Source organism: Anomaloglossus baeobatrachus, unplaced genomic scaffold (assembly GCF_048569485.1).
Source record: "Anomaloglossus baeobatrachus isolate aAnoBae1 unplaced genomic scaffold, aAnoBae1.hap1 Scaffold_448, whole genome shotgun sequence".
NCBI lineage: Eukaryota > Metazoa > Chordata > Amphibia > Anura > Aromobatidae > Anomaloglossus > Anomaloglossus baeobatrachus.
The window spans coordinates 171,610-186,694 of record NW_027443817.1 but is presented as its reverse complement, the minus strand read 5'-3'; the positions used below and the strand labels follow the sequence as shown (position 1 = coordinate 186,694).

The following is a 15,085-nucleotide window of genomic DNA, read 5'->3' as shown; positions in this document are numbered from 1 at the left end:
TGTCCAAGAGCAAGCAAACTATTCCTCCAGGAGAGGGCGCCAACAGACTACTAAAGAGATCATCATTACTCAAAGAAAACCCCAAAAACCAATGCATGATAGGAATAAACAGGTAACTTTCTTTGGAGTGGAAGCGGAGAGATCGCACCAGATGCCAATTCTAGATCTTATCACACCTGTGGTCACTGCAGCAGCAGGTGAATCCACTTTGTCCAAAAGGGATCTATTCCATTCAATTGCAAATGATCTAGATAAGACAGAGAACTGCAGCACGGGGACATAGCCGAGTTGGTCAGGTTGAGTGGTGATGAGTTTGCTATTTGGATGAATAAAGAAAGTCAAAAGTGTGAAAGATAAAAAACAAAAGGAGGAAGTGTGAAAAGTGAATGGGCCAAATTGAGGTGCATATGAAGACGTATGCTTTCTTCCAATTCATTAAATCGGGCTAATATGAATCAGGTGAATTGAGTTCTGCTTTTGGAAACTGGGTTAAGAAGGGGTGCACCGTTCCTGGAGGTACTGCAATACCAGGTCAATGCGTGGAGTGGACAGAGCAAGCTCTTTTTCCATCTCCCTGTTCTAAAAATCCATTTAATATATGGTCCCCAGATAGGGGACGTATCAGATATTAAACTGATAAGAACAGATTTTTGATTTAATGAAGCTTTCCAAAGCACCACAAAAAATGCATGACCGAAGTCACACCAAAAACAGTGCAAAGGCTAGGATTCGTGTGGACCCCACCGTGAGGAGAGGGTCCCCAAAAATCAACCCCGTCCCTCCGAGCCAGAAGGCCACAGCAAGGGTCAGGGATCTTCGGTGCTCTCCCAAGCCGAAGCCTGGTTGAGCCTTGTCGTTGCTCCCAGCGTCCACCCAGGCATCTTACCCAAGTGGAGTAGAGAGCTACTAGTTGTTGGTTTCGCAGCCGAAACTGCCCGGACCGTCAACCGGTGTTGGTTTCTCAGCCCAAGGCTAACCGGACCTCCAACCGGGTGTTGGTTTCTCAGCCGAAGCTGACCCAGACCTCCAACCGGGTGTTGGTTTCTCAGCCGAAGCTGACCCAGACCTCCAACCGGGTGTTAGTTTCTCAGCCCAAAGCTGACCAGACCTCCGACCGGGATTATAAAAATTTCCCTTCCTAGCCAGAAGGCCGGGATAGGGTAATATGCTCAAAAAGTATGAAAAGGCAAGGTACGGTGTGCTACAGAGCCCAAGGCTTGCCGGGGTCCCAAGCCAGCAAGCTCAGACTCACTCCAGGGTCGTCAGTCCTGGGGCACGTTGTACCATAGCCCCCCACCCTTACTCAGTCTAATAGCCTCGATCCTGGTAGGGCCATGTTTTCCTCTAGATGAATATACTATCCACCCAGAGTACTAGCAAGCGCAACCTTCCAGTGTGCATTGTATCATTGTACTAAGGTGGCCTGGAGCTTAAACCACCTCTTCGAACAACACTACACTTGATCTTAGCCAAAAGGCCGAGAAGCGATAACCAGAATTGGTTTGGGCCTCGAGTGGCACCCTGGCCTATGCCGGACACATCTTAGGGAGAGAGAGCGAGAGGGAGACAAACCCACGCCTACACAAGACATTTTGTCACCCAAGCCAACCCTTGAAAAGGCTGCTTTGCAGAGCAAAAACAAGAAGAATGGTGCGTTTTGCAGCCGCCGCCCACTGCAATGAATCTGAATAACTCCTCCTTTAGGGCGCAAGCAACTCCCCTCCCCCTTGCAGTCTTTCCAATTCACGATACAAAAAGACGGACAGGACAGGTTGCCTGACTTTCCGTCACTGCCACCCTTTGCCATCCTTACCCGTAGAAAGCCCTTTCATCATCCCCAAACCCTAATCTTTTCCCTTTCCTTCCCAGCCCCCAAACCCTGCCCTCTGTACCTTTCTCACCACCCGCTTCCCTTCTCCTGTCATCCCCCTACCACCCGGGAAAAAAAGAGATTGCCCCCTCCTTCCACTAGCCCACCCTCCCACCCAAAGAACAACTTCTTCTGCGCAGCTTGTTTTCTAGGCAGCAGCGCTATTGTGATGTCATCGGGGGGCATTGTGACAAGCCGCCAGTGTTCCGTCTCTTCATGTTGTGCACAGTTCAAACGGAAAATACATCAACAGGCAGACTACAGAAAAGCTTACTATCAAAGGTTAGAGGGGGGCTTTCTCAGAGGGCTTTTTACAGTTTTTCTATTCCCAATTAGCCGTTTAAGTGTACTTATTGAAAGTAGTAATTCTTTCATAGGCCGCCCTTTCTTAGTATTTGACGTTCCTTATATTGCGGTATGAGGCTTCGCAGTAGGTTGCAAACATTCATCACCCATGACTGTCCCCAATTGAGCTCAGAAGCTCAATGTCTATCATGACCTCTCTTTTAGAATGTCCAAGAGCAAGCAAACTATTCCTCCAGGAGAGGGCGCCAACAGACTACTAAAGAGATCATCATTACTCAAAGAAAACCCCAAAAACCAATGCATGATAGGAATAAACAGGTAACTTTCTTTGGAGTGGAAGCGGAGAGATCGCACCAGATGCCAATTCTAGATCTTATCACACCTGTGGTCACTGCAGCAGCAGGTGAATCCACTTTGTCCAAAAGGGATCTATTCCATTCAATTGCAAATGATCTAGATAAGACAGAGAACTGCAGCACGAGGACATAGCCGAGTTGGTCAGGTTGAGTGGTGATGAGTTTGCTATTTGGATGAATAAAGAAAGTCAAAAGTGTGAAAGATAAAAAACAAAAGGAGGAAGTGTGAAAAGTGAATGGGCCAAATTGAGGTGCATATGAAGACGTATGCTTTCTTCCAATTCATTAAATCGGGCTAATATGAATCAGGTGAATTGAGTTCTGCTTTTGGAAACTGGGTTAAGAAGGGGTGCACCGTTCCTGGAGGTACTGCAATACCAGGTCAATGCGTGGAGTGGACAGAGCAAGCTCTTTTTCCATCTCCCTGTTCTAAAAATCCATTTAATATATGGTCCCCAGATAGGGGACGTATCAGATATTAAACTGATAAGAACAGATACTACACTTGATCTTAGCCAAAAGGCCGAGAAGCGATAACCAGAATTGGTTTGGGCCTCGAGTGGCACCCTGGCCTATGCCGGACACATCTTAGGGAGAGAGAGCGAGAGGGAGACAAACCCACGCCTACACAAGACATTTTGTCACCCAAGCCAACCCTTGAAAAGGCTGCTTTGCAGAGCAAAAACAAGAAGAATGGTGCGTTTTGCAGCCGCCGCCCACTGCAATGAATCTGAATAACTCCTCCTTTAGGGCGCAAGCAACTCCCCTCCCCCTTGCAGTCTTTCCAATTCACGATACAAAAAGACGGACAGGACAGGTTGCCTGACTTTCCGTCACTGCCACCCTTTGCCATCCTTACCCGTAGAAAGCCCTTTCATCATCCCCAAACCCTAATCTTTTCCCTTTCCTTCCCAGCCCCCAAACCCTGCCCTCTGTACCTTTCTCACCACCCGCTTCCCTTCTCCTGTCATCCCCCTACCACCCAGGAAAAAAAGAGATTGCCCCCTCCTTCCACTAGCCCACCCTCCCACCCAAAGAACAACTTTTTCTGCGCAGCTTGTTTTCTAGGCAGCAGCGCTATTGTGATGTCATCGGGGGGCATTGTGACAAGCCGCCAGTGTTCCGTCTCTTCATGTTGTGCACAGTTCAAACGGAAAATACATCAACAGGCAGACTACAGAAAAGCTTACTATCAAAGGTTAGAGGGGGGCTTTCTCAGAGGGCTTTTTACAGTTTTTCTATTCCCAATTAGCCGTTTAAGTGTACTTATTGAAAGTAGTAATTCTTTCATAGGCCGCCCTTTCTTAGTATTTGACGTTCCTTATATTGCGGTATGAGGCTTCGCAGTAGGTTGCAAACATTCATCACCCATGACTGTCCCCAATTGAGCTCAGAAGCTCAATGTCTATCATGACCTCTCTTTTAGAATGTCCAAGAGCAAGCAAACTATTCCTCCAGGAGAGGGCGCCAACAGACTACTAAAGAGATCATCATTACTCAAAGAAAACCCCAAAAACCAATGCATGATAGGAATAAACAGGTAACTTTCTTTGGAGTGGAAGCGGAGAGATCGCACCAGATGCCAATTCTAGATCTTATCACACCTGTGGTCACTGCAGCAGCAGGTGAATCCACTTTGTCCAAAAGGGATCTATTCCATTCAATTGCAAATGATCTAGATAAGACAGAGAACTGCAGCACGGGGACATAGCCGAGTTGGTCAGGTTGAGTGGTGATGAGTTTGCTATTTGGATGAATAAAGAAAGTCAAAAGTGTGAAAGATAAAAAACAAAAGGAGGAAGTGTGAAAAGTGAATGGGCCAAATTGAGGTGCATATGAAGACGTATGCTTTCTTCCAATTCATTAAATCGGGCTAATATGAATCAGGTGAATTGAGTTCTGCTTTTGGAAACTGGGTTAAGAAGGGGTGCACCGTTCCTGGAGGTACTGCAATACCAGGTCAATGCGTGGAGTGGACAGAGCAAGCTCTTTTTCCATCTCCCTGTTCTAAAAATCCATTTAATATATGGTCCCCAGATAGGGGACGTATCAGATATTAAACTGATAAGAACAGATTTTTGATTTAATGAAGCTTTCCAAAGCACCACAAAAAATGCATGACCGAAGTCACACCAAAAACAGTGCAAAGGCTAGGATTCGTGTGGACCCCACCGTGAGGAGAGGGTCCCCAAAAATCAACCCCGTCCCTCCGAGCCAGAAGGCCACAGCAAGGGTCAGGGATCTTCGGTGCTCTCCCAAGCCGAAGCCTGGTTGAGCCTTGTCGTTGCTCCCAGCGTCCACCCAGGCATCTTACCCAAGTGGAGTAGAGAGCTACTAGTTGTTGGTTTCGCAGCCGAAACTGCCCGGACCGTCAACCGGTGTTGGTTTCTCAGCCCAAGGCTAACCGGACCTCCAACCGGGTGTTGGTTTCTCAGCCGAAGCTGACCCAGACCTCCAACCGGGTGTTGGTTTCTCAGCCGAAGCTGACCCAGACCTCCAACCGGGTGTTAGTTTCTCAGCCCAAAGCTGACCAGACCTCCGACCGGGATTATAAAAATTTCCCTTCCTAGCCAGAAGGCCGGGATAGGGTAATATGCTCAAAAAGTATGAAAAGGCAAGGTACGGTGTGCTACAGAGCCCAAGGCTTGCCGGGGTCCCAAGCCAGCAAGCTCAGACTCACTCCAGGGTCATCAGTCCTGGGGCACGTTGTACCATAGCCCCCCACCCTTACTCAGTCTAATAGCCTCGATCCTGGTAGGGCCATGTTTTCCTCTAGATGAATATACTATCCACCCAGAGTACTAGCAAGCGCAACCTTCCAGTGTGCATTGTATCATTGTACTAAGGTGGCCTGGAGCTTAAACCACCTCTTCGAACAACACTACACTTGATCTTAGCCAAAAGGCCGAGAAGCGATAACCAGAATTGGTTTGGGCCTCGAGTGGCACCCTGGCCTATGCCGGACACATCTTAGGGAGAGAGAGCGAGAGGGAGACAAACCCACGCCTACACAAGACATTTTGTCACCCAAGCCAACCCTTGAAAAGGCTGCTTTGCAGAGCAAAAACAAGAAGAATGGTGCGTTTTGCAGCCGCCGCCCACTGCAATGAATCTGAATAACTCCTCCTTTAGGGCGCAAGCAACTCCCCTCCCCCTTGCAGTCTTTCCAATTCACGATACAAAAAGACGGACAGGACAGGTTGCCTGACTTTCCGTCACTGCCACCCTTTGCCATCCTTACCCGTAGAAAGCCCTTTCATCATCCCCAAACCCTAATCTTTTCCCTTTCCTTCCCAGCCCCCAAACCCTGCCCTCTGTACCTTTCTCACCACCCGCTTCCCTTCTCCTGTCATCCCCCTACCACCCGGGAAAAAAAGAGATTGCCCCCTCCTTCCACTAGCCCACCCTCCCACCCAAAGAACAACTTCTTCTGCGCAGCTTGTTTTCTAGGCAGCAGCGCTATTGTGATGTCATCGGGGGGCATTGTGACAAGCCGCCAGTGTTCCGTCTCTTCATGTTGTGCACAGTTCAAACGGAAAATACATCAACAGGCAGACTACAGAAAAGCTTACTATCAAAGGTTAGAGGGGGGCTTTCTCAGAGGGCTTTTTACAGTTTTTCTATTCCCAATTAGCCGTTTAAGTGTACTTATTGAAAGTAGTAATTCTTTCATAGGCCGCCCTTTCTTAGTATTTGACGTTCCTTATATTGCGGTATGAGGCTTCGCAGTAGGTTGCAAACATTCATCACCCATGACTGTCCCCAATTGAGCTCAGAAGCTCAATGTCTATCATGACCTCTCTTTTAGAATGTCCAAGAGCAAGCAAACTATTCCTCCAGGAGAGGGCGCCAACAGACTACTAAAGAGATCATCATTACTCAAAGAAAACCCCAAAAACCAATGCATGATAGGAATAAACAGGTAACTTTCTTTGGAGTGGAAGCGGAGAGATCGCACCAGATGCCAATTCTAGATCTTATCACACCTGTGGTCACTGCAGCAGCAGGTGAATCCACTTTGTCCAAAAGGGATCTATTCCATTCAATTGCAAATGATCTAGATAAGACAGAGAACTGCAGCACGGGGACATAGCCGAGTTGGTCAGGTTGAGTGGTGATGAGTTTGCTATTTGGATGAATAAAGAAAGTCAAAAGTGTGAAAGATAAAAAACAAAAGGAGGAAGTGTGAAAAGTGAATGGGCCAAATTGAGGTGCATATGAAGACGTATGCTTTCTTCCAATTCATTAAATCGGGCTAATATGAATCAGGTGAATTGAGTTCTGCTTTTGGAAACTGGGTTAAGAAGGGGTGCACCGTTCCTGGAGGTACTGCAATACCAGGTCAATGCGTGGAGTGGACAGAGCAAGCTCTTTTTCCATCTCCCTGTTCTAAAAATCCATTTAATATATGGTCCCCAGATAGGGGACGTATCAGATATTAAACTGATAAGAACAGATACTACACTTGATCTTAGCCAAAAGGCCGAGAAGCGATAACCAGAATTGGTTTGGGCCTCGAGTGGCACCCTGGCCTATGCCGGACACATCTTAGGGAGAGAGAGCGAGAGGGAGACAAACCCACGCCTACACAAGACATTTTGTCACCCAAGCCAACCCTTGAAAAGGCTGCTTTGCAGAGCAAAAACAAGAAGAATGGTGCGTTTTGCAGCCGCCGCCCACTGCAATGAATCTGAATAACTCCTCCTTTAGGGCGCAAGCAACTCCCCTCCCCCTTGCAGTCTTTCCAATTCACGATACAAAAAGACGGACAGGACAGGTTGCCTGACTTTCCGTCACTGCCACCCTTTGCCATCCTTACCCGTAGAAAGCCCTTTCATCATCCCCAAACCCTAATCTTTTCCCTTTCCTTCCCAGCCCCCAAACCCTGCCCTCTGTACCTTTCTCACCACCCGCTTCCCTTCTCCTGTCATCCCCCTACCACCCGGGAAAAAAAGAGATTGCCCCCTCCTTCCACTAGCCCACCCTCCCACCCAAAGAACAACTTCTTCTGCGCAGCTTGTTTTCTAGGCAGCAGCGCTATTGTGATGTCATCGGGGGGCATTGTGACAAGCCGCCAGTGTTCCGTCTCTTCATGTTGTGCACAGTTCAAACGGAAAATACATCAACAGGCAGACTACAGAAAAGCTTACTATCAAAGGTTAGAGGGGTGCTTTCTCAGAGGGCTTTTTACAGTTTTTCTATTCCCAATTAGCCGTTTAAGTGTACTTATTGAAAGTAGTAATTCTTTCATAGGCCGCCCTTTCTTAGTATTTGACGTTCCTTATATTGCGGTATGAGGCTTCGCAGTAGGTTGCAAACATTCATCACCCATGACTGTCCCCAATTGAGCTCAGAAGCTCAATGTCTATCATGACCTCTCCTTTAGAATGTCCAAGAGCAAGCAAACTATTCCTCCAGGAGAGGGCGCCAACAGACTACTAAAGAGATCATCATTACTCAAAGAAAACCCCAAAAACCAATGCATGATAGGAATAAACAGGTAACTTTCTTTGGAGTGGAAGCGGAGAGATCGCACCAGATGCCAATTCTAGATCTTATCACACCTGTGGTCACTGCAGCAGCAGGTGAATCCACTTTGTCCAAAAGGGATCTATTCCATTCAATTGCAAATGATCTAGATAAGACAGAGAACTGCAGCACGGGGACATAGCCGAGTTGGTCAGGTTGAGTGGTGATGAGTTTGCTATTTGGATGAATAAAGAAAGTCAAAAGTGTGAAAGATAAAAAACAAAAGGAGGAAGTGTGAAAAGTGAATGGGCCAAATTGAGGTGCATATGAAGACGTATGCTTTCTTCCAATTCATTAAATCGGGCTAATATGAATCAGGTGAATTGAGTTCTGCTTTTGGAAACTGGGTTAAGAAGGGGTGCACCGTTCCTGGAGGTACTGCAATACCAGGTCAATGCGTGGAGTGGACAGAGCAAGCTCTTTTTCCATCTCCCTGTTCTAAAAATCCATTTAATATATGGTCCCCAGATAGGGGACGTATCAGATATTAAACTGATAAGAACAGATTTTTGATTTAATGAAGCTTTCCAAAGCACCACAAAAAATGCATGACCGAAGTCACACCAAAAACAGTGCAAAGGCTAGGATTCGTGTGGACCCCACCGTGAGGAGAGGGTCCCCAAAAATCAACCCCGTCCCTCCGAGCCAGAAGGCCACAGCAAGGGTCAGGGATCTTCGGTGCTCTCCCAAGCCGAAGCCTGGTTGAGCCTTGTCGTTGCTCCCAGCGTCCACCCAGGCATCTTACCCAAGTGGAGTAGAGAGCTACTAGTTGTTGGTTTCGCAGCCGAAACTGCCCGGACCGTCAACCGGTGTTGGTTTCTCAGCCCAAGGCTAACCGGACCTCCAACCGGGTGTTGGTTTCTCAGCCGAAGCTGACCCAGACCTCCAACCGGGTGTTGGTTTCTCAGCCGAAGCTGACCCAGACCTCCAACCGGGTGTTAGTTTCTCAGCCCAAAGCTGACCAGACCTCCGACCGGGATTATAAAAATTTCCCTTCCTAGCCAGAAGGCCGGGATAGGGTAATATGCTCAAAAAGTATGAAAAGGCAAGGTACGGTGTGCTACAGAGCCCAAGGCTTGCCGGGGTCCCAAGCCAGCAAGCTCAGACTCACTCCAGGGTCGTCAGTCCTGGGGCACGTTGTACCATAGCCCCCCACCCTTACTCAGTCTAATAGCCTCGATCCTGGTAGGGCCATGTTTTCCTCTAGATGAATATACTATCCACCCAGAGTACTAGCAAGCGCAACCTTCCAGTGTGCATTGTATCATTGTACTAAGGTGGCCTGGAGCTTAAACCACCTCTTCGAACAACACTACACTTGATCTTAGCCAAAAGGCCGAGAAGCGATAACCAGAATTGGTTTGGGCCTCGAGTGGCACCCTGGCCTATGCCGGACACATCTTAGGGAGAGAGAGCGAGAGGGAGACAAACCCACGCCTACACAAGACATTTTGTCACCCAAGCCAACCCTTGAAAAGGCTGCTTTGCAGAGCAAAAACAAGAAGAATGGTGCGTTTTGCAGCCGCCGCCCACTGCAATGAATCTGAATAACTCCTCCTTTAGGGCGCAAGCAACTCCCCTCCCCCTTGCAGTCTTTCCAATTCACGATACAAAAAGACGGACAGGACAGGTTGCCTGACTTTCCGTCACTGCCACCCTTTGCCATCCTTACCCGTAGAAAGCCCTTTCATCATCCCCAAACCCTAATCTTTTCCCTTTCCTTCCCAGCCCCCAAACCCTGCCCTCTGTACCTTTCTCACCACCCGCTTCCCTTCTCCTGTCATCCCCCTACCACCCGGGAAAAAAAGAGATTGCCCCCTCCTTCCACTAGCCCACCCTCCCACCCAAAGAACAACTTCTTCTGCGCAGCTTGTTTTCTAGGCAGCAGCGCTATTGTGATGTCATCGGGGGGCATTGTGACAAGCCGCCAGTGTTCCGTCTCTTCATGTTGTGCACAGTTCAAACGGAAAATACATCAACAGGCAGACTACAGAAAAGCTTACTATCAAAGGTTAGAGGGGGGCTTTCTCAGAGGGCTTTTTACAGTTTTTCTATTCCCAATTAGCCGTTTAAGTGTACTTATTGAAAGTAGTAATTCTTTCATAGGCCGCCCTTTCTTAGTATTTGACGTTCCTTATATTGCGGTATGAGGCTTCGCAGTAGGTTGCAAACATTCATCACCCATGACTGTCCCCAATTGAGCTCAGAAGCTCAATGTCTATCATGACCTCTCTTTTAGAATGTCCAAGAGCAAGCAAACTATTCCTCCAGGAGAGGGCGCCAACAGACTACTAAAGAGATCATCATTACTCAAAGAAAACCCCAAAAACCAATGCATGATAGGAATAAACAGGTAACTTTCTTTGGAGTGGAAGCGGAGAGATCGCACCAGATGCCAATTCTAGATCTTATCACACCTGTGGTCACTGCAGCAGCAGGTGAATCCACTTTGTCCAAAAGGGATCTATTCCATTCAATTGCAAATGATCTAGATAAGACAGAGAACTGCAGCACGGGGACATAGCCGAGTTGGTCAGGTTGAGTGGTGATGAGTTTGCTATTTGGATGAATAAAGAAAGTCAAAAGTGTGAAAGATAAAAAACAAAAGGAGGAAGTGTGAAAAGTGAATGGGCCAAATTGAGGTGCATATGAAGACGTATGCTTTCTTCCAATTCATTAAATCGGGCTAATATGAATCAGGTGAATTGAGTTCTGCTTTTGGAAACTGGGTTAAGAAGGGGTGCACCGTTCCTGGAGGTACTGCAATACCAGGTCAATGCGTGGAGTGGACAGAGCAAGCTCTTTTTCCATCTCCCTGTTCTAAAAATCCATTTAATATATGGTCCCCAGATAGGGGACGTATCAGATATTAAACTGATAAGAACAGATACTACACTTGATCTTAGCCAAAAGGCCGAGAAGCGATAACCAGAATTGGTTTGGGCCTCGAGTGGCACCCTGGCCTATGCCGGACACATCTTAGGGAGAGAGAGCGAGAGGGAGACAAACCCACGCCTACACAAGACATTTTGTCACCCAAGCCAACCCTTGAAAAGGCTGCTTTGCAGAGCAAAAACAAGAAGAATGGTGCGTTTTGCAGCCGCCGCCCACTGCAATGAATCTGAATAACTCCTCCTTTAGGGCGCAAGCAACTCCCCTCCCCCTTGCAGTCTTTCCAATTCACGATACAAAAAGACGGACAGGACAGGTTGCCTGACTTTCCGTCACTGCCACCCTTTGCCATCCTTACCCGTAGAAAGCCCTTTCATCATCCCCAAACCCTAATCTTTTCCCTTTCCTTCCCAGCCCCCAAACCCTGCCCTCTGTACCTTTCTCACCACCCACTTCCCTTCTCCTGTCATCCCCCTACCACCCGGGAAAAAAAGAGATTGCCCCCTCCTTCCACTAGCCCACCCTCCCACCCAAAGAACAACTTCTTCTGCGCAGCTTGTTTTCTAGGCAGCAGCGCTATTGTGATGTCATCGGGGGGCATTGTGACAAGCCGCCAGTGTTCCGTCTCTTCATGTTGTGCACAGTTCAAACGGAAAATACATCAACAGGCAGACTACAGAAAAGCTTACTATCAAAGGTTAGAGGGGGGCTTTCTCAGAGGGCTTTTTACAGTTTTTCTATTCCCAATTAGCCGTTTAAGTGTACTTATTGAAAGTAGTAATTCTTTCATAGGCCGCCCTTTCTTAGTATTTGACGTTCCTTATATTGCGGTATGAGGCTTCGCAGTAGGTTGCAAACATTCATCACCCATGACTGTCCCCAATTGAGCTCAGAAGCTCAATGTCTATCATGACCTCTCTTTTAGAATGTCCAAGAGCAAGCAAACTATTCCTCCAGGAGAGGGCGCCAACAGACTACTAAAGAGATCATCATTACTCAAAGAAAACCCCAAAAACCAATGCATGATAGGAATAAACAGGTAACTTTCTTTGGAGTGGAAGCGGAGAGATCGCACCAGATGCCAATTCTAGATCTTATCACACCTGTGGTCACTGCAGCAGCAGGTGAATCCACTTTGTCCAAAAGGGATCTATTCCATTCAATTGCAAATGATCTAGATAAGACAGAGAACTGCAGCACGGGGACATAGCCGAGTTGGTCAGGTTGAGTGGTGATGAGTTTGCTATTTGGATGAATAAAGAAAGTCAAAAGTGTGAAAGATAAAAAACAAAAGGAGGAAGTGTGAAAAGTGAATGGGCCAAATTGAGGTGCATATGAAGACGTATGCTTTCTTCCAATTCATTAAATCGGGCTAATATGAATCAGGTGAATTGAGTTCTGCTTTTGGAAACTGGGTTAAGAAGGGGTGCACCGTTCCTGGAGGTACTGCAATACCAGGTCAATGCGTGGAGTGGACAGAGCAAGCTCTTTTTCCATCTCCCTGTTCTAAAAATCCATTTAATATATGGTCCCCAGATAGGGGACGTATCAGATATTAAACTGATAAGAACAGATTTTTGATTTAATGAAGCTTTCCAAAGCACCACAAAAAATGCATGACCGAAGTCACACCAAAAACAGTGCAAAGGCTAGGATTCGTGTGGACCCCACCGTGAGGAGAGGGTCCCCAAAAATCAACCCCGTCCCTCCGAGCCAGAAGGCCACAGCAAGGGTCAGGGATCTTCGGTGCTCTCCCAAGCCGAAGCCTGGTTGAGCCTTGTCGTTGCTCCCAGCGTCCACCCAGGCATCTTACCCAAGTGGAGTAGAGAGCTACTAGTTGTTGGTTTCGCAGCCGAAACTGCCCGGACCGTCAACCGGTGTTGGTTTCTCAGCCCAAGGCTAACCGGACCTCCAACCGGGTGTTGGTTTCTCAGCCGAAGCTGACCCAGACCTCCAACCGGGTGTTGGTTTCTCAGCCGAAGCTGACCCAGACCTCCAACCGGGTGTTAGTTTCTCAGCCCAAAGCTGACCAGACCTCCGACCGGGATTATAAAAATTTCCCTTCCTAGCCAGAAGGCCGGGATAGGGTAATATGCTCAAAAAGTATGAAAAGGCAAGGTACGGTGTGCTACAGAGCCCAAGGCTTGCCGGGGTCCCAAGCCAGCAAGCTCAGACTCACTCCAGGGTCGTCAGTCCTGGGGCACGTTGTACCATAGCCCCCCACCCTTACTCAGTCTAATAGCCTCGATCCTGGTAGGGCCATGTTTTCCTCTAGATGAATATACTATCCACCCAGAGTACTAGCAAGCGCAACCTTCCAGTGTGCATTGTATCATTGTACTAAGGTGGCCTGGAGCTTAAACCACCTCTTCGAACAACACTACACTTGATCTTAGCCAAAAGGCCGAGAAGCGATAACCAGAATTGGTTTGGGCCTCGAGTGGCACCCTGGCCTATGCCGGACACATCTTAGGGAGAGAGAGCGAGAGGGAGACAAACCCACGCCTACACAAGACATTTTGTCACCCAAGCCAACCCTTGAAAAGGCTGCTTTGCAGAGCAAAAACAAGAAGAATGGTGCGTTTTGCAGCCGCCGCCCACTGCAATGAATCTGAATAACTCCTCCTTTAGGGCGCAAGCAACTCCCCTCCCCCTTGCAGTCTTTCCAATTCACGATACAAAAAGACGGACAGGACAGGTTGCCTGACTTTCCGTCACTGCCACCCTTTGCCATCCTTACCCGTAGAAAGCCCTTTCATCATCCCCAAACCCTAATCTTTTCCCTTTCCTTCCCAGCCCCCAAACCCTGCCCTCTGTACCTTTCTCACCACCCGCTTCCCTTCTCCTGTCATCCCCCTACCACCCGGGAAAAAAAGAGATTGCCCCCTCCTTCCACTAGCCCACCCTCCCACCCAAAGAACAACTTCTTCTGCGCAGCTTGTTTTCTAGGCAGCAGCGCTATTGTGATGTCATCGGGGGGCATTGTGACAAGCCGCCAGTGTTCCGTCTCTTCATGTTGTGCACAGTTCAAACGGAAAATACATCAACAGGCAGACTACAGAAAAGCTTACTATCAAAGGTTAGAGGGGGGCTTTCTCAGAGGGCTTTTTACAGTTTTTCTATTCCCAATTAGCCGTTTAAGTGTACTTATTGAAAGTAGTAATTCTTTCATAGGCCGCCCTTTCTTAGTATTTGACGTTCCTTATATTGCGGTATGAGGCTTCGCAGTAGGTTGCAAACATTCATCACCCATGACTGTCCCCAATTGAGCTCAGAAGCTCAATGTCTATCATGACCTCTCTTTTAGAATGTCCAAGAGCAAGCAAACTATTCCTCCAGGAGAGGGCGCCAACAGACTACTAAAGAGATCATCATTACTCAAAGAAAACCCCAAAAACCAATGCATGATAGGAATAAACAGGTAACTTTCTTTGGAGTGGAAGCGGAGAGATCGCACCAGATGCCAATTCTAGATCTTATCACACCTGTGGTCACTGCAGCAGCAGGTGAATCCACTTTGTCCAAAAGGGATCTATTCCATTCAATTGCAAATGATCTAGATAAGACAGAGAACTGCAGCACGGGGACATAGCCGAGTTGGTCAGGTTGAGTGGTGATGAGTTTGCTATTTGGATGAATAAAGAAAGTCAAAAGTGTGAAAGATAAAAAACAAAAGGAGGAAGTGTGAAAAGTGAATAGGCCAAATTGAGGTGCATATGAAGACGTATGCTTTCTTCCAATTCATTAAATCGGGCTAATATGAATCAGGTGAATTGAGTTCTGCTTTTGGAAACTGGGTTAAGAAGGGGTGCACCGTTCCTGGAGGTACTGCAATACCAGGTCAATGCGTGGAGTGGACAGAGCAAGCTCTTTTTCCATCTCCCTGTTCTAAAAATCCATTTAATATATGGTCCCCAGATAGGGGACGTATCAGATATTAAACTGATAAGAACAGATACTACACTTGATCTTAGCCAAAAGGCCGAGAAGCGATAACCAGAATTGGTTTGGGCCTCGAGTGGCACCCTGGCCTATGCCGGACACATCTTAGGGAGAGAGAGCGAGAGGGAGACAAACCCACGCCTACACAAGACATTTTGTCACCCAAGCCAACCCTTGAAAAGGCTGCTTT

General features: G+C 47.7%; 8 non-coding genes across 8 annotated transcripts; all 8 read right to left on the bottom strand.

Moving 5' to 3' along the window:
- Window positions 1–494: 494 nt before the first annotated feature.
- LOC142280105 (U2 spliceosomal RNA) lies at window positions 495–687 on the bottom strand. The gene has a single exon (XR_012742467.1). It is a non-coding gene; the product is annotated as a U2 spliceosomal RNA (small nuclear RNA).
- A 2,189-nt stretch (window positions 688–2,876) lies between these two features.
- On the bottom strand, window positions 2,877–3,067 carry LOC142280057 (U2 spliceosomal RNA). The gene has a single exon (XR_012742424.1). It is a non-coding gene; the product is annotated as a U2 spliceosomal RNA (small nuclear RNA).
- Window positions 3,068–4,454: 1,387 nt separating this feature from the next.
- LOC142280104 (U2 spliceosomal RNA) lies at window positions 4,455–4,647 on the bottom strand. Its single transcript, XR_012742466.1, has one exon. It is a non-coding gene; the product is annotated as a U2 spliceosomal RNA (small nuclear RNA).
- A 2,189-nt stretch (window positions 4,648–6,836) lies between these two features.
- On the bottom strand, window positions 6,837–7,027 carry LOC142280056 (U2 spliceosomal RNA). Its single transcript, XR_012742423.1, has one exon. It is a non-coding gene; the product is annotated as a U2 spliceosomal RNA (small nuclear RNA).
- A 1,387-nt stretch (window positions 7,028–8,414) lies between these two features.
- On the bottom strand, window positions 8,415–8,607 carry LOC142280103 (U2 spliceosomal RNA). The gene has a single exon (XR_012742465.1). It is a non-coding gene; the product is annotated as a U2 spliceosomal RNA (small nuclear RNA).
- A 2,189-nt stretch (window positions 8,608–10,796) lies between these two features.
- Window positions 10,797–10,987, bottom strand: LOC142280055 (U2 spliceosomal RNA). The gene has a single exon (XR_012742422.1). It is a non-coding gene; the product is annotated as a U2 spliceosomal RNA (small nuclear RNA).
- A 1,387-nt stretch (window positions 10,988–12,374) lies between these two features.
- LOC142280101 (U2 spliceosomal RNA) lies at window positions 12,375–12,567 on the bottom strand. Its single transcript, XR_012742463.1, has one exon. It is a non-coding gene; the product is annotated as a U2 spliceosomal RNA (small nuclear RNA).
- Window positions 12,568–14,756: 2,189 nt separating this feature from the next.
- Window positions 14,757–14,947, bottom strand: LOC142280053 (U2 spliceosomal RNA). The gene has a single exon (XR_012742420.1). It is a non-coding gene; the product is annotated as a U2 spliceosomal RNA (small nuclear RNA).
- Window positions 14,948–15,085: the final 138 nt, after the last annotated feature.